This window comes from Rhinatrema bivittatum, chromosome 13 (assembly GCF_901001135.1).
Source record: "Rhinatrema bivittatum chromosome 13, aRhiBiv1.1, whole genome shotgun sequence".
Taxonomy (NCBI): Eukaryota; Metazoa; Chordata; class Amphibia; order Gymnophiona; family Rhinatrematidae; genus Rhinatrema; species Rhinatrema bivittatum.
Genome location: NC_042627.1, coordinates 11,673,882 through 11,683,217, shown reverse-complemented (window position 1 = coordinate 11,683,217; position 9,336 = coordinate 11,673,882). Strand labels below are relative to the sequence as shown.

The following is a 9,336-nucleotide window of genomic DNA, read 5'->3' as shown; positions in this document are numbered from 1 at the left end:
TGAAGCCTTCTCTGTTACTTTAGACCTCCTTAAGAAGAACCAGATGGGCACTTTCCTCTCGAGTGTAACGCACCTGAGTCAGCAGCAAACACAGTCCACAATACCTTGAGCTCCTTCCCTCTGCCAGGGACAGGACCTCACGTCTTAGATGAACAACCTTCACTCTTCAGGCACTTCCTAGGCGAAAGATGCCTCTGCCCCATAGAATGGAAACTGATTCCCTGGTATCACGGGCACTCAGTTCCTGATGCAAAAAACAATAAACTTTGACTCCAAAGATGGGGGAAAATAAACAAGAGACGGGAAGGGTGGAAAACACTTCCTTACCTCCATAATGAAGAGATAGATACTGATAGAAAAAAAACAACTGAAGGCTGAAACTTCTCTGCATCAGGTCACCAACAGGTCTATCCCCTGAAGGAGTGATAGCACACTGCCAGACTTCCCTACCCCTTGATCTAACCTTACACGGAAATACCCCAATCCTCTGTGAAGAGGTACCAAGGCTGACACAGGGAAAAATCTTAAAATGTGGGTCAAAGAGAGTAAAATCTGCTTCAAATAAGTCAATCTGTCCAGTTCGCTTCCCGGGAAAATACACACTAGCTCCTCTCTTCATTTAGTTACAAAAATTAACAGAGAGAAAGCAGCAAACTCCTGTCCAACAAAACCCACAACCCATCTAAACAAAAGCCAAATTAAAATCCACAATCCTAAACAACTAGATCACACCATCTGCTGCTCTCATATGGGTGAGCAAACGCAAACCTCTCTTTTTCTCTGAATAGCTCTGAACCTCCCTAGTTAGTATCCTCCTTCTGGTAAGGAAGCCATTTTGTTTTAAAAATGTACCTGCATAAAAAGCAAGGGAAAATTTGGGCAGCTACCTTTGAGCATAGACTCCAGCTCTGCGGGTGCTGTGGCACTTGAGCCCCCCTAACATTCAGGTGAATTTTCAAGAGTTATGCAATGTGAGGAAGAGGCAAGTAAAAAAAACCCCTTACCTCCACTGAAAAGCAAGCAACCTCCTAGCCAAGTAGCCTCAGAGCCCCTATGACAGGGAGGGGCAGGGAAGAAACTACATTTCCCAGGTTACCAGAGCTAGCAGAGGAACTCAGGGGGAGGGGTTTTCTGAGTACAGAGAGGAGGGAAGGAAAAACATCAGTTGAGATAGAAGGGGAATGTAAAACACAACCTGATATTGCAGAGCAGGAAAAGATAGAGGAGGAAGGGCCAGCCTCAAGGTAACCCATGGACATGAGCATCAGCTGAAGGTACTGTGCCTGAATCCCTTCCGTGGGGACGCATGAGGATTAATTCTGGGCAAAATCTGCAGAGGCCCTCCGAACCTGGAGCTAGCCTAACAGTACTTTAAAAAAAAAACAAAAAAACTTTTGGCTTCTTTCTCTGAATGTTTATTGCTGGGATTTCTCTTTCACCTGCAAGAAAGGGAGAGGGTTGCAGGTTTGGGGTGAAGGGGGAGAGAGTTTGTGCCTCAGCCCCAAGGCTTGAATGTAGGCTGGAGCCCCTTATTTTGAAAGCGCCCTGACGTAAATGTTTATAGCTTTGCTTATTTTGTGTTTTACTCCCTTTGGTAGATTGGGGCTGTTCCCGTTGGTTATTTTTGCTCCCTGCATACCAATGCTTGCCTTCCCAGTAAGCGAGCTCACTCCTGAGCCCAGAATTTTTCCATTCGAAACCACTATCCAGGAGATTAAGAGGAACATAGAGTGCAGAGGAGAACTATCGGTGGAAGCCTGAGCTGTGTTCAGAGTGCTAATGTACCCAACCGAGGAAGCCTTTCAGGACAGCATATAAATGTAACATACTATTGAAGCAATTTTCAAAAGCAATTTACCTAAGTTAAGTGTACTTAATGAGGGAACATTCTACAGACAATTCAATGGCATGTATTGTAGCAATTTTGAAAAGCCCACTTACATGGGTAAAGTGCATTTACATGTGTAAAAGCCAGTTTTCAGCAGGTAAATTCTTTTGAAAATTGGGCCCATTCTCTTCTGTACTCCTGTAGACTGGGGGCAGTGGGGGGCAGGAAAATAACTCTTAAGAGTTAATTTATTAAAACTTTTCTTCCATTCTGTGAATATGGGAATAAAACTTAGTGAATCAGCCCCTTAAGTCACTAAACTGATTGCCGAAGACTTTAAACCATGCCATTTATCAAATATATGAAATTTCAAAGCCCACCAGGCTTGCATTAGTTTCAACTAAAGAGCCTGTGGAAAGGTCAACAATAGTACAAATTATTTATAAAATAACTTTTTTTGTAGGTGGAAGTTGCGGAATCAAAGCATTTTAATTTAAATAAATAAATTTGCTTAAATGAGCCTTTTTTTTTCTCTTGCACTTTTTTCAGGATGAAGCAGTGTTTTTCCTTTTCCAAATTATTTGTGCCCTTACACAGCTGCTTTGGTGAAAACCTGTGCCTGGTGTCCCCTTTAATAGCTGGGCTGACAGGTATTCTGCTCGCATTAAGTGGTGCATGACTTTATGAAGATTTCACTGTGCACCTTTGGCTTCGTTAATTCCATAGGAAGCCACCCAGTTTTCATCGAGTGATCTGTCAGCTTTATAGTGGACGCTGCTTGACAAGAGTCACAGTAAAGCCCTGTCGTAAAGTAAAGACCTGTGAAGCTTGAGTCTATCTGCAATAAAAGGGTCCAATGAGTCATGCAGGACAAACATCTACTGTGCACTGTGGTAAATCACAGTTTTTGGTGTTCTTTTGTAGTTGAAATGTGCTGTCAACCAAAATAGCTTGAAAGATCAGTGTTTGGTTTACTGTGAATCTTAAGCAGAAGCTTGAAAGAAAAAAAGTTACATGTAAGGTAGAAAAAACCCAGCAAGATATTTGTTAATAGCTTTATGTTGTGCAGTTAAGCATTGCCTGTTGATTTACAGGGTCACGATATGGGCACAGAAGGGAGAACATTCAGAAGTAACAAAGAAATGTCTTCAAAGAGAAGGTGGTAGATTTAGGGCTTAGCCTCCTTGATGTAAGGGATGTGATCTAGAAATGGGCATGGAAAACATTTTCCTTTCAGCTTTTTAAAATTCATTTTGTTTGTTTGTCTTTTTTAGTACAAACAAAATAATCACCGCAGCAAAAGAAAAAAACAAAGAAAGGTCCTCCACTACACACTCACACACACACACACCCCAGCTGACCCAGCACAACCACGGGTGCAAACTGTGCATTTGCATGGGGCGGCACACACAGGAGGGCGGCGGCAGCAGGAGAGGCTGCGGGGCCACCGGCAGAGCCCGACCCATGAGCGACCGAAGAAGAAAAGAGGCTGTGCGGTCACCAGCAGAGGCTGATGGCAAAAAAACAAGAGCAGAGGCCACCGGCCGCCATCAAACACCGAGGAGTCGTTAGCACCGGGCACACAGGGCCCATGATCTGAGTCCAAACATCAGTGTCCTGAGTCTCAGCCGCGTCTCCCACCAGTGCTAACAACGTCCCTGATGGAACAGCCTGCCTGTGTATTTGTGTGAAGGAGGAAACCTGTAGAGGGCTTTCTTTCTCTGTATATATATATGTGTGGTCGAAGGGGAGGGAGTTCCTGAGGAAGAAGGAGCTCTGGACTCTGGAGGAGAGGGTGTTTTATGTCCGCTGCAGGGGGACTCTGAACTCTGTGAGGATGGGAATCCCTCTTCAGCTGAACAGATATCCCATCTCTGCCTCGGTGGGGGGGGGGGGGGGGGGGGGGGGGAGATATTCCTTCCTCTACCACAGGATGGGGAAAGGTCTATTTCCTTCTCTGCCATGGGGGTGGAGGAGCGTACTGAGAAAGGGGGGATTTCTCTGCCATGGGAGGAACGGAGTAATGACAGGAGGAAATCTCCCTTGCTAACCAGTCCATTCGCTTCAGGCCAGTTAGCATGGGAATTTGATATGGTAGTAGCATGCATGGCAGGTTTCTGTGGGTTAGCATGCACACTACTCTCAAGGCCATGCACGTATCGCCAGAATTTAATGTGCTGATGCACAAACTCTGCAGAGCAAGTTAAGCGTAGTTTTGTCAAGATCACACTAAAATCTTTTTAGCATGCATCTTATTGTATAAGCCCCAAATGTGTGTGTGAGTGTGTGTGTGTGTATATATATATATATATTTTTTTTTTAAATACATTTCAGCCCCCAATATGCCATGTACTGCCTGGCAATAAAATATCTGCATTCAATGGGGAAACAAAATGAGCATACAAGAGTCATATGGCAGACTTATAAATCAAATTTACTGATAATTTAAAGCAGGTTACCAAAGCTAATGCTGAAAGGGAGCAAAGAAAGGAGAATTAAGAGGAGACAGAGAAGTAAAAAGCAAGAAAAAACAAACGTCAGAATGAAAAGCTGGTGGTCATGAAAAATAAAGGGAGAGTCTTCTCCAGAGAAATTATGTACTTGGCGACCAGACAAACCCTAAAATTACATGACAGAAAGAATACATAAATTAACAGGAGCAATTAATAAAGCAAACCCAATTACATATTTCCAATTTTGATGATGTTAGCTATAATGGAAAGAAGAGGACATTTTAAGACTCCTATTGCAGGGCAGTCTGAGCCATTCCAAGGCTTCCTGTTAGAGCATTTAAATATCCCTGTAACTGGACCCAGGTATGCAGACACATTAGATAGTCAGGTGTACCTGAATACTCAGTATTATTAATTTAGTAGCACTGCCATGGGCACGTAGCCTTAGCATATGGCCCACAAAAGGAGTATTGTTCAGAGCAGTGAGAACTGTGCGGTGAGTTTATTCACACCAATACCCTCTGATTGCTGACATAGGCTGGTTGAAGCCGTATGGCGTAAATCAGGCCGTCAGCCACCATCTGCTTGTTCTAGAGTTAGCTTTGCAGAAGACCATCAATCTGGTCCGTTGACAAGCACGGACAGATGTGCCTGATAAAGGAAACCCAAACCTACTTACTCTCGGTGTCAGAACTCTGCAAAGACCCTGTCCAGACCCTTCTCAGCTGCTGCTAAAGAATTAACGTACTTGAAAATGTGAGAGCAAACATAAAAATGGAGATTTAATAAGAGAAAGGAAAAGTTGTGCGTCTGCCAAACAGGAAGATGCTTTAATTTCAAACTGAAATATATTGAAAGAAGCAAACTTTTAAGAAGGATAGATTAGGAAATATATGCAAGGTCCATATTCAGTGGGATTATTCTGCAAAGTTTAGGATTTAGGAGGACAAACCCCAGGTTTTGAATTTCATGCCTCGTGCACTGGATAAGTTTTAGCCAGGTAAGGTATTTCTCCAAAAGAAAAAGGGGTGGCAGGAAGACGTTCCAGGGGTGGTGCTCAGACTTATCTGGCTAAATTTAGCTGGATAAATGTGGTCATGATGGAGAGCAGATCTAAAATAACCTGGATAACTTCAAACCTCACTGGGTATATTCAGAGGGACTTGTTTCCTGCTGAATATCTCGGCTAACGTTACCTGGGTTAGTTTATCCAGGTAAGTTGCCGCTCATTGCACCACTGAATATGGACTTCAATATTTTATCAATTCTGATTGATTAACACTCAGCCACTAAGCACTGGTGGACCTGAAGTCTATCTTATCAAATGGGAAAAATAAAATGATGCCTAATCTGTCTCCCCTCTGTCCTGGTATTGTGTCATAGGTAGCCCATGCTTAGTTACATGTATAAATGCCCCGTAATAACTGCACAAAAAAATGTGCATGAATAGGCATAACCTGCCCTAGGCTTTGCAGAGCAGGTTTGCATCAGTCAGTCATATTGGTCACATTGTCATTAGTATCTGTGACCACTAGGTGCCCAGGACAGTGGAAAGTGTAATGTTAAAAGTCAATTTGCTCTGTCTGCAAAGCACTGTCACAAAAAACACACAAGCAAACACGCATGCACAAACACAGACATATGCCCCCTCCCAATACACACACTGGAAGAGTCACCCACACCCACAGACACAAGTGAACATGCACACAGGCGCATGTATACAGATGCGCACATATAAGTGTGCACACACACAGGCTGTTATTGACCAGACAATTCGAGCAACACCGGGTAATGTTCACTAATATGCTCTGTTTGCGAAGCCCTGTCTCTCACCCTCCTACACGCAGGGACAGGCAGGCATAGACACCTACAGATAGGCAAACCCACATAGGTGCACACAAGCCTGCACAAAATTTCACAAGCTTGCAAGCTCCCACAAGTGCACATGCAACCTCACACAAGCATGAAGATGTGCATATAAGCTTGTACAAGTACTTGCAAGCTCACAAAAGCACACATACACTGGTTCGTACATGCATATGTGTCTACGCACAGGCAGGCACAGGCAATCATGCACACACAGCCATTCACAGACAGGCACAGCCATTCACATACAAGCACATACACTCACACACACAAGCGTATAAGCCCCCATACACAGAGGCACAGGCACACACACATATACACACTGCTATAGACCAGACTACCCAAACAATGCTGGGAACCTTTTGCTAGTAGCATAGTAACCACTTTTCTGATCCCTGCATAGCTTTTTTTTTCTTTTTTTTATATATAAAACCCTTCATAATTAAAAACTCAGACTCCTACAAACATTTTATTCAGGAAAAATGTTCAAAGGCTCTTTGAACCTGAAACGCAAAATATTTCAAAGCCTTTACCTGTTGGCAGGATGACTTTCTCACCGTCACTAACAAGATAAAAAGGCATCTGCTTATAACCATGAAACAGACTAATAGGGAATGAGAGAAGAGAGAATCGGTCTGACCTGCTTTGTTTTTCTGAACCATTAATTCCTGTTTTTTTCACCAATCTTAATTTTTAAATCAGAGAGAAAAAAAGAGACTATATAAATGTAATTCAAGCTCTCTCTTATGCATGAAAGGTGCTATCGGGGCCTTCTCCATGCTTACACTTCAAGAACCTACTGGTAGGAACCGGTAAAAGGGACTTTGGATTCTCTATGAATAATTCAAAGTAATATATGTTGATTGCTCCCAAAACTGTTCGTTTTACATCAGACAATATTTTAAAGAAGCGTTTTAAAGAAGGAAAAAAAATCATTTATAGTTTATTTACAGTCCATCCAATGAGCTATTAGATGGATAAATGTCTTACCTCCCAGGTCATTTCTATTGGTGTTCAGCAGTGCCAGAATCGAGACTCACAAACATGTAACATGATGGCAGATAAAGACCATAGGGCTCATGCAGTCTGCCCATCCATAACTTTTGGTCATCTTTATAGTCAGAGATCCTCTGTGCTTGTCCCAAGCTTTCTTCATTTCTGGCACTCCCCTGAGCTCCACCACCTGTCCCATGAGCCCACCACCCCTTTCGTAAAGAGATATTCCCTTAGATTACTCTAGAGTCTGCCCCTTTTCACCCGCACCCCATAACATCCTTGTTCTAGAACCTCATTTCTGGTGAAAGAGCTCAGGCTTCTCTGGATTTATTCCTTGTAGATAATTAAATATCACTCCTTTCCCCTAGGCTACAAATGTTTAGATATTTAAGTCTGCCTTCATAGGCGTTATGATGACGATGACTGTTGACAATTATAGTATCTGCTCTCTGGAGAGATTCTATTCAAGCTTATATCCTTTTGAAGGTGTGGTTTCAAGAACTATATACAGTAGCCCAAACAACATCTCACCTGAAACTTACATACAGGCAATGCCAACTCCTTTTTCCTGCTGGTTATTCCTCTTCCTATTCACCCAAGCCTCTTTCTGCCTTTTGCATCACTTTATCTTCCTGTTTGACCATCTTGAGGCCAATATGCAGTAACGTGGCCAATGGACAAGTTATCTGGTTAAAGTTAGCCAAATAACTTGTCAAAGATATTCAGAAGGATGCATGTCCCACTGAACATATGCGACTGAAGTTATCCGGCTAACTTTAGCCAGATAATTTGTAAACCTAATTGGCTATATTTGAATATATGGTACCAATCCACAAGAGAAAGTATTAGATCCCCTAATTATACTGACAATCATACACCACAATGGGAATCATGAAAAACCCTAACCTTGTAACTTTACCCCACTAATTTCAACCCACACTATACAATATATATTTTTAAATGTTTTGCACACATATTATGTATTTTATAAAATGTTTGTTTATTAATTTATTGCACTTCTTCCATTTGTAAACATGACATATATTTATTACAAAAATACTGTGATTGATTTATTACATTTCATACCCTTGTGACCTCATAGATTGGGTAAGATAGGGTCTAGGAATGGTGGGGGAGGGGGTATTCATTTTTTTTTTAAATTTCAGTGGCAATATGGGGGTTTGGTGACTGAGGGAAGAGAGAGTTTGGTCCCTTTCTTTCTTCATGTTTTTTCTTTCCTTATTTTTCATTTTTGGTGCACCTTTCTATCTGACAGCCCCTTCCACCACAGCCTCATTTCCTTCCCTCTGGCTCAGCAGCCCCACCCAAGTCTTCCTCTCTTCCTCAGCCTCATTTCCCCTCTTTCTCTGTTTGTGATTATGCGTGGCAAGCTCCTTGCAACAACTCATGAAGAGACAGACATGGAGCTTTGAGCCACTGGCTGGAAGTGTGGTTTCCTGGTTGCTAGGAAACCGTTTCAAAATCTGATTGGTCAGCAAAAGACTTTCTGACATCAGACTCCTTTTATGGAGCGCGTTGGACAGGCAGCCACTGGCTTTTGCTTAGGATAAAGAAAAGTCCTGTTTGTGGGATTAGGATTTTCAGGCCACGATTTTCACAGTCTCTTTTATCAGGAAAGATTACTCTACAATGGATTTGAAAGGATCTGAGAAAGGGAATGAAGGAAAAACTGAAAGAGGACAACTAAAGGGGTAAAAAGGACAGAAGACAGAGTTGGAGAGAGAGAGAGTGAAAAAGAAAGGAAAACAACTAATATAGATAATGTGACAGGGACCACAGTCCCGCCACTATTTAATAAAAGGCTTGAACATAATAAGACGTGATTGAGCCCTTGGTTTTAGCTAGACAGAGAAGTTTAGAGTAGTGAGAGGATTCAAATACAGATCTCCTCTTGTGGAGTCTAGCATGGCCGTCCCACTCAGAGTCTGTTTAGGAGCTCTCCAAACTGAGCTCAGGAGGCAGAGCATTCGGGTTTTCAAAGAGGGCAGAGATGTAGAGAAGTTTATCTTTTGCTGTTTTTCCAGGCCCAGTCAGCAAAAGCAGGCTAAGCCCAGCCTTCCAGTACACAACCTGTCTGGTGGAGTTTTCCCTCTGGGTCTACTTTAAGGGATTTTTGAGATTTTTGTTAGGAACCTCACTGGACACCTGGCCTTTTCCCGCCCATGGGCATTG

The 9,336-nt window shown here is 42.6% G+C and overlaps 1 long non-coding RNA gene across 1 annotated transcript; it reads left to right on the top strand.

Moving 5' to 3' along the window:
- Nucleotides 1-1,159: 1,159 nt before the first annotated feature.
- On the top strand, nt 1,160-3,688 carry LOC115074690. Its single transcript, XR_003852319.1, has 3 exons — nt 1,160-1,274; nt 2,378-2,478; nt 3,103-3,688. It is a non-coding gene; the product is annotated as an uncharacterized LOC115074690 (long non-coding RNA).
- The last annotated feature ends 5,648 nt before the right edge of the window (nt 3,689-9,336 follow it).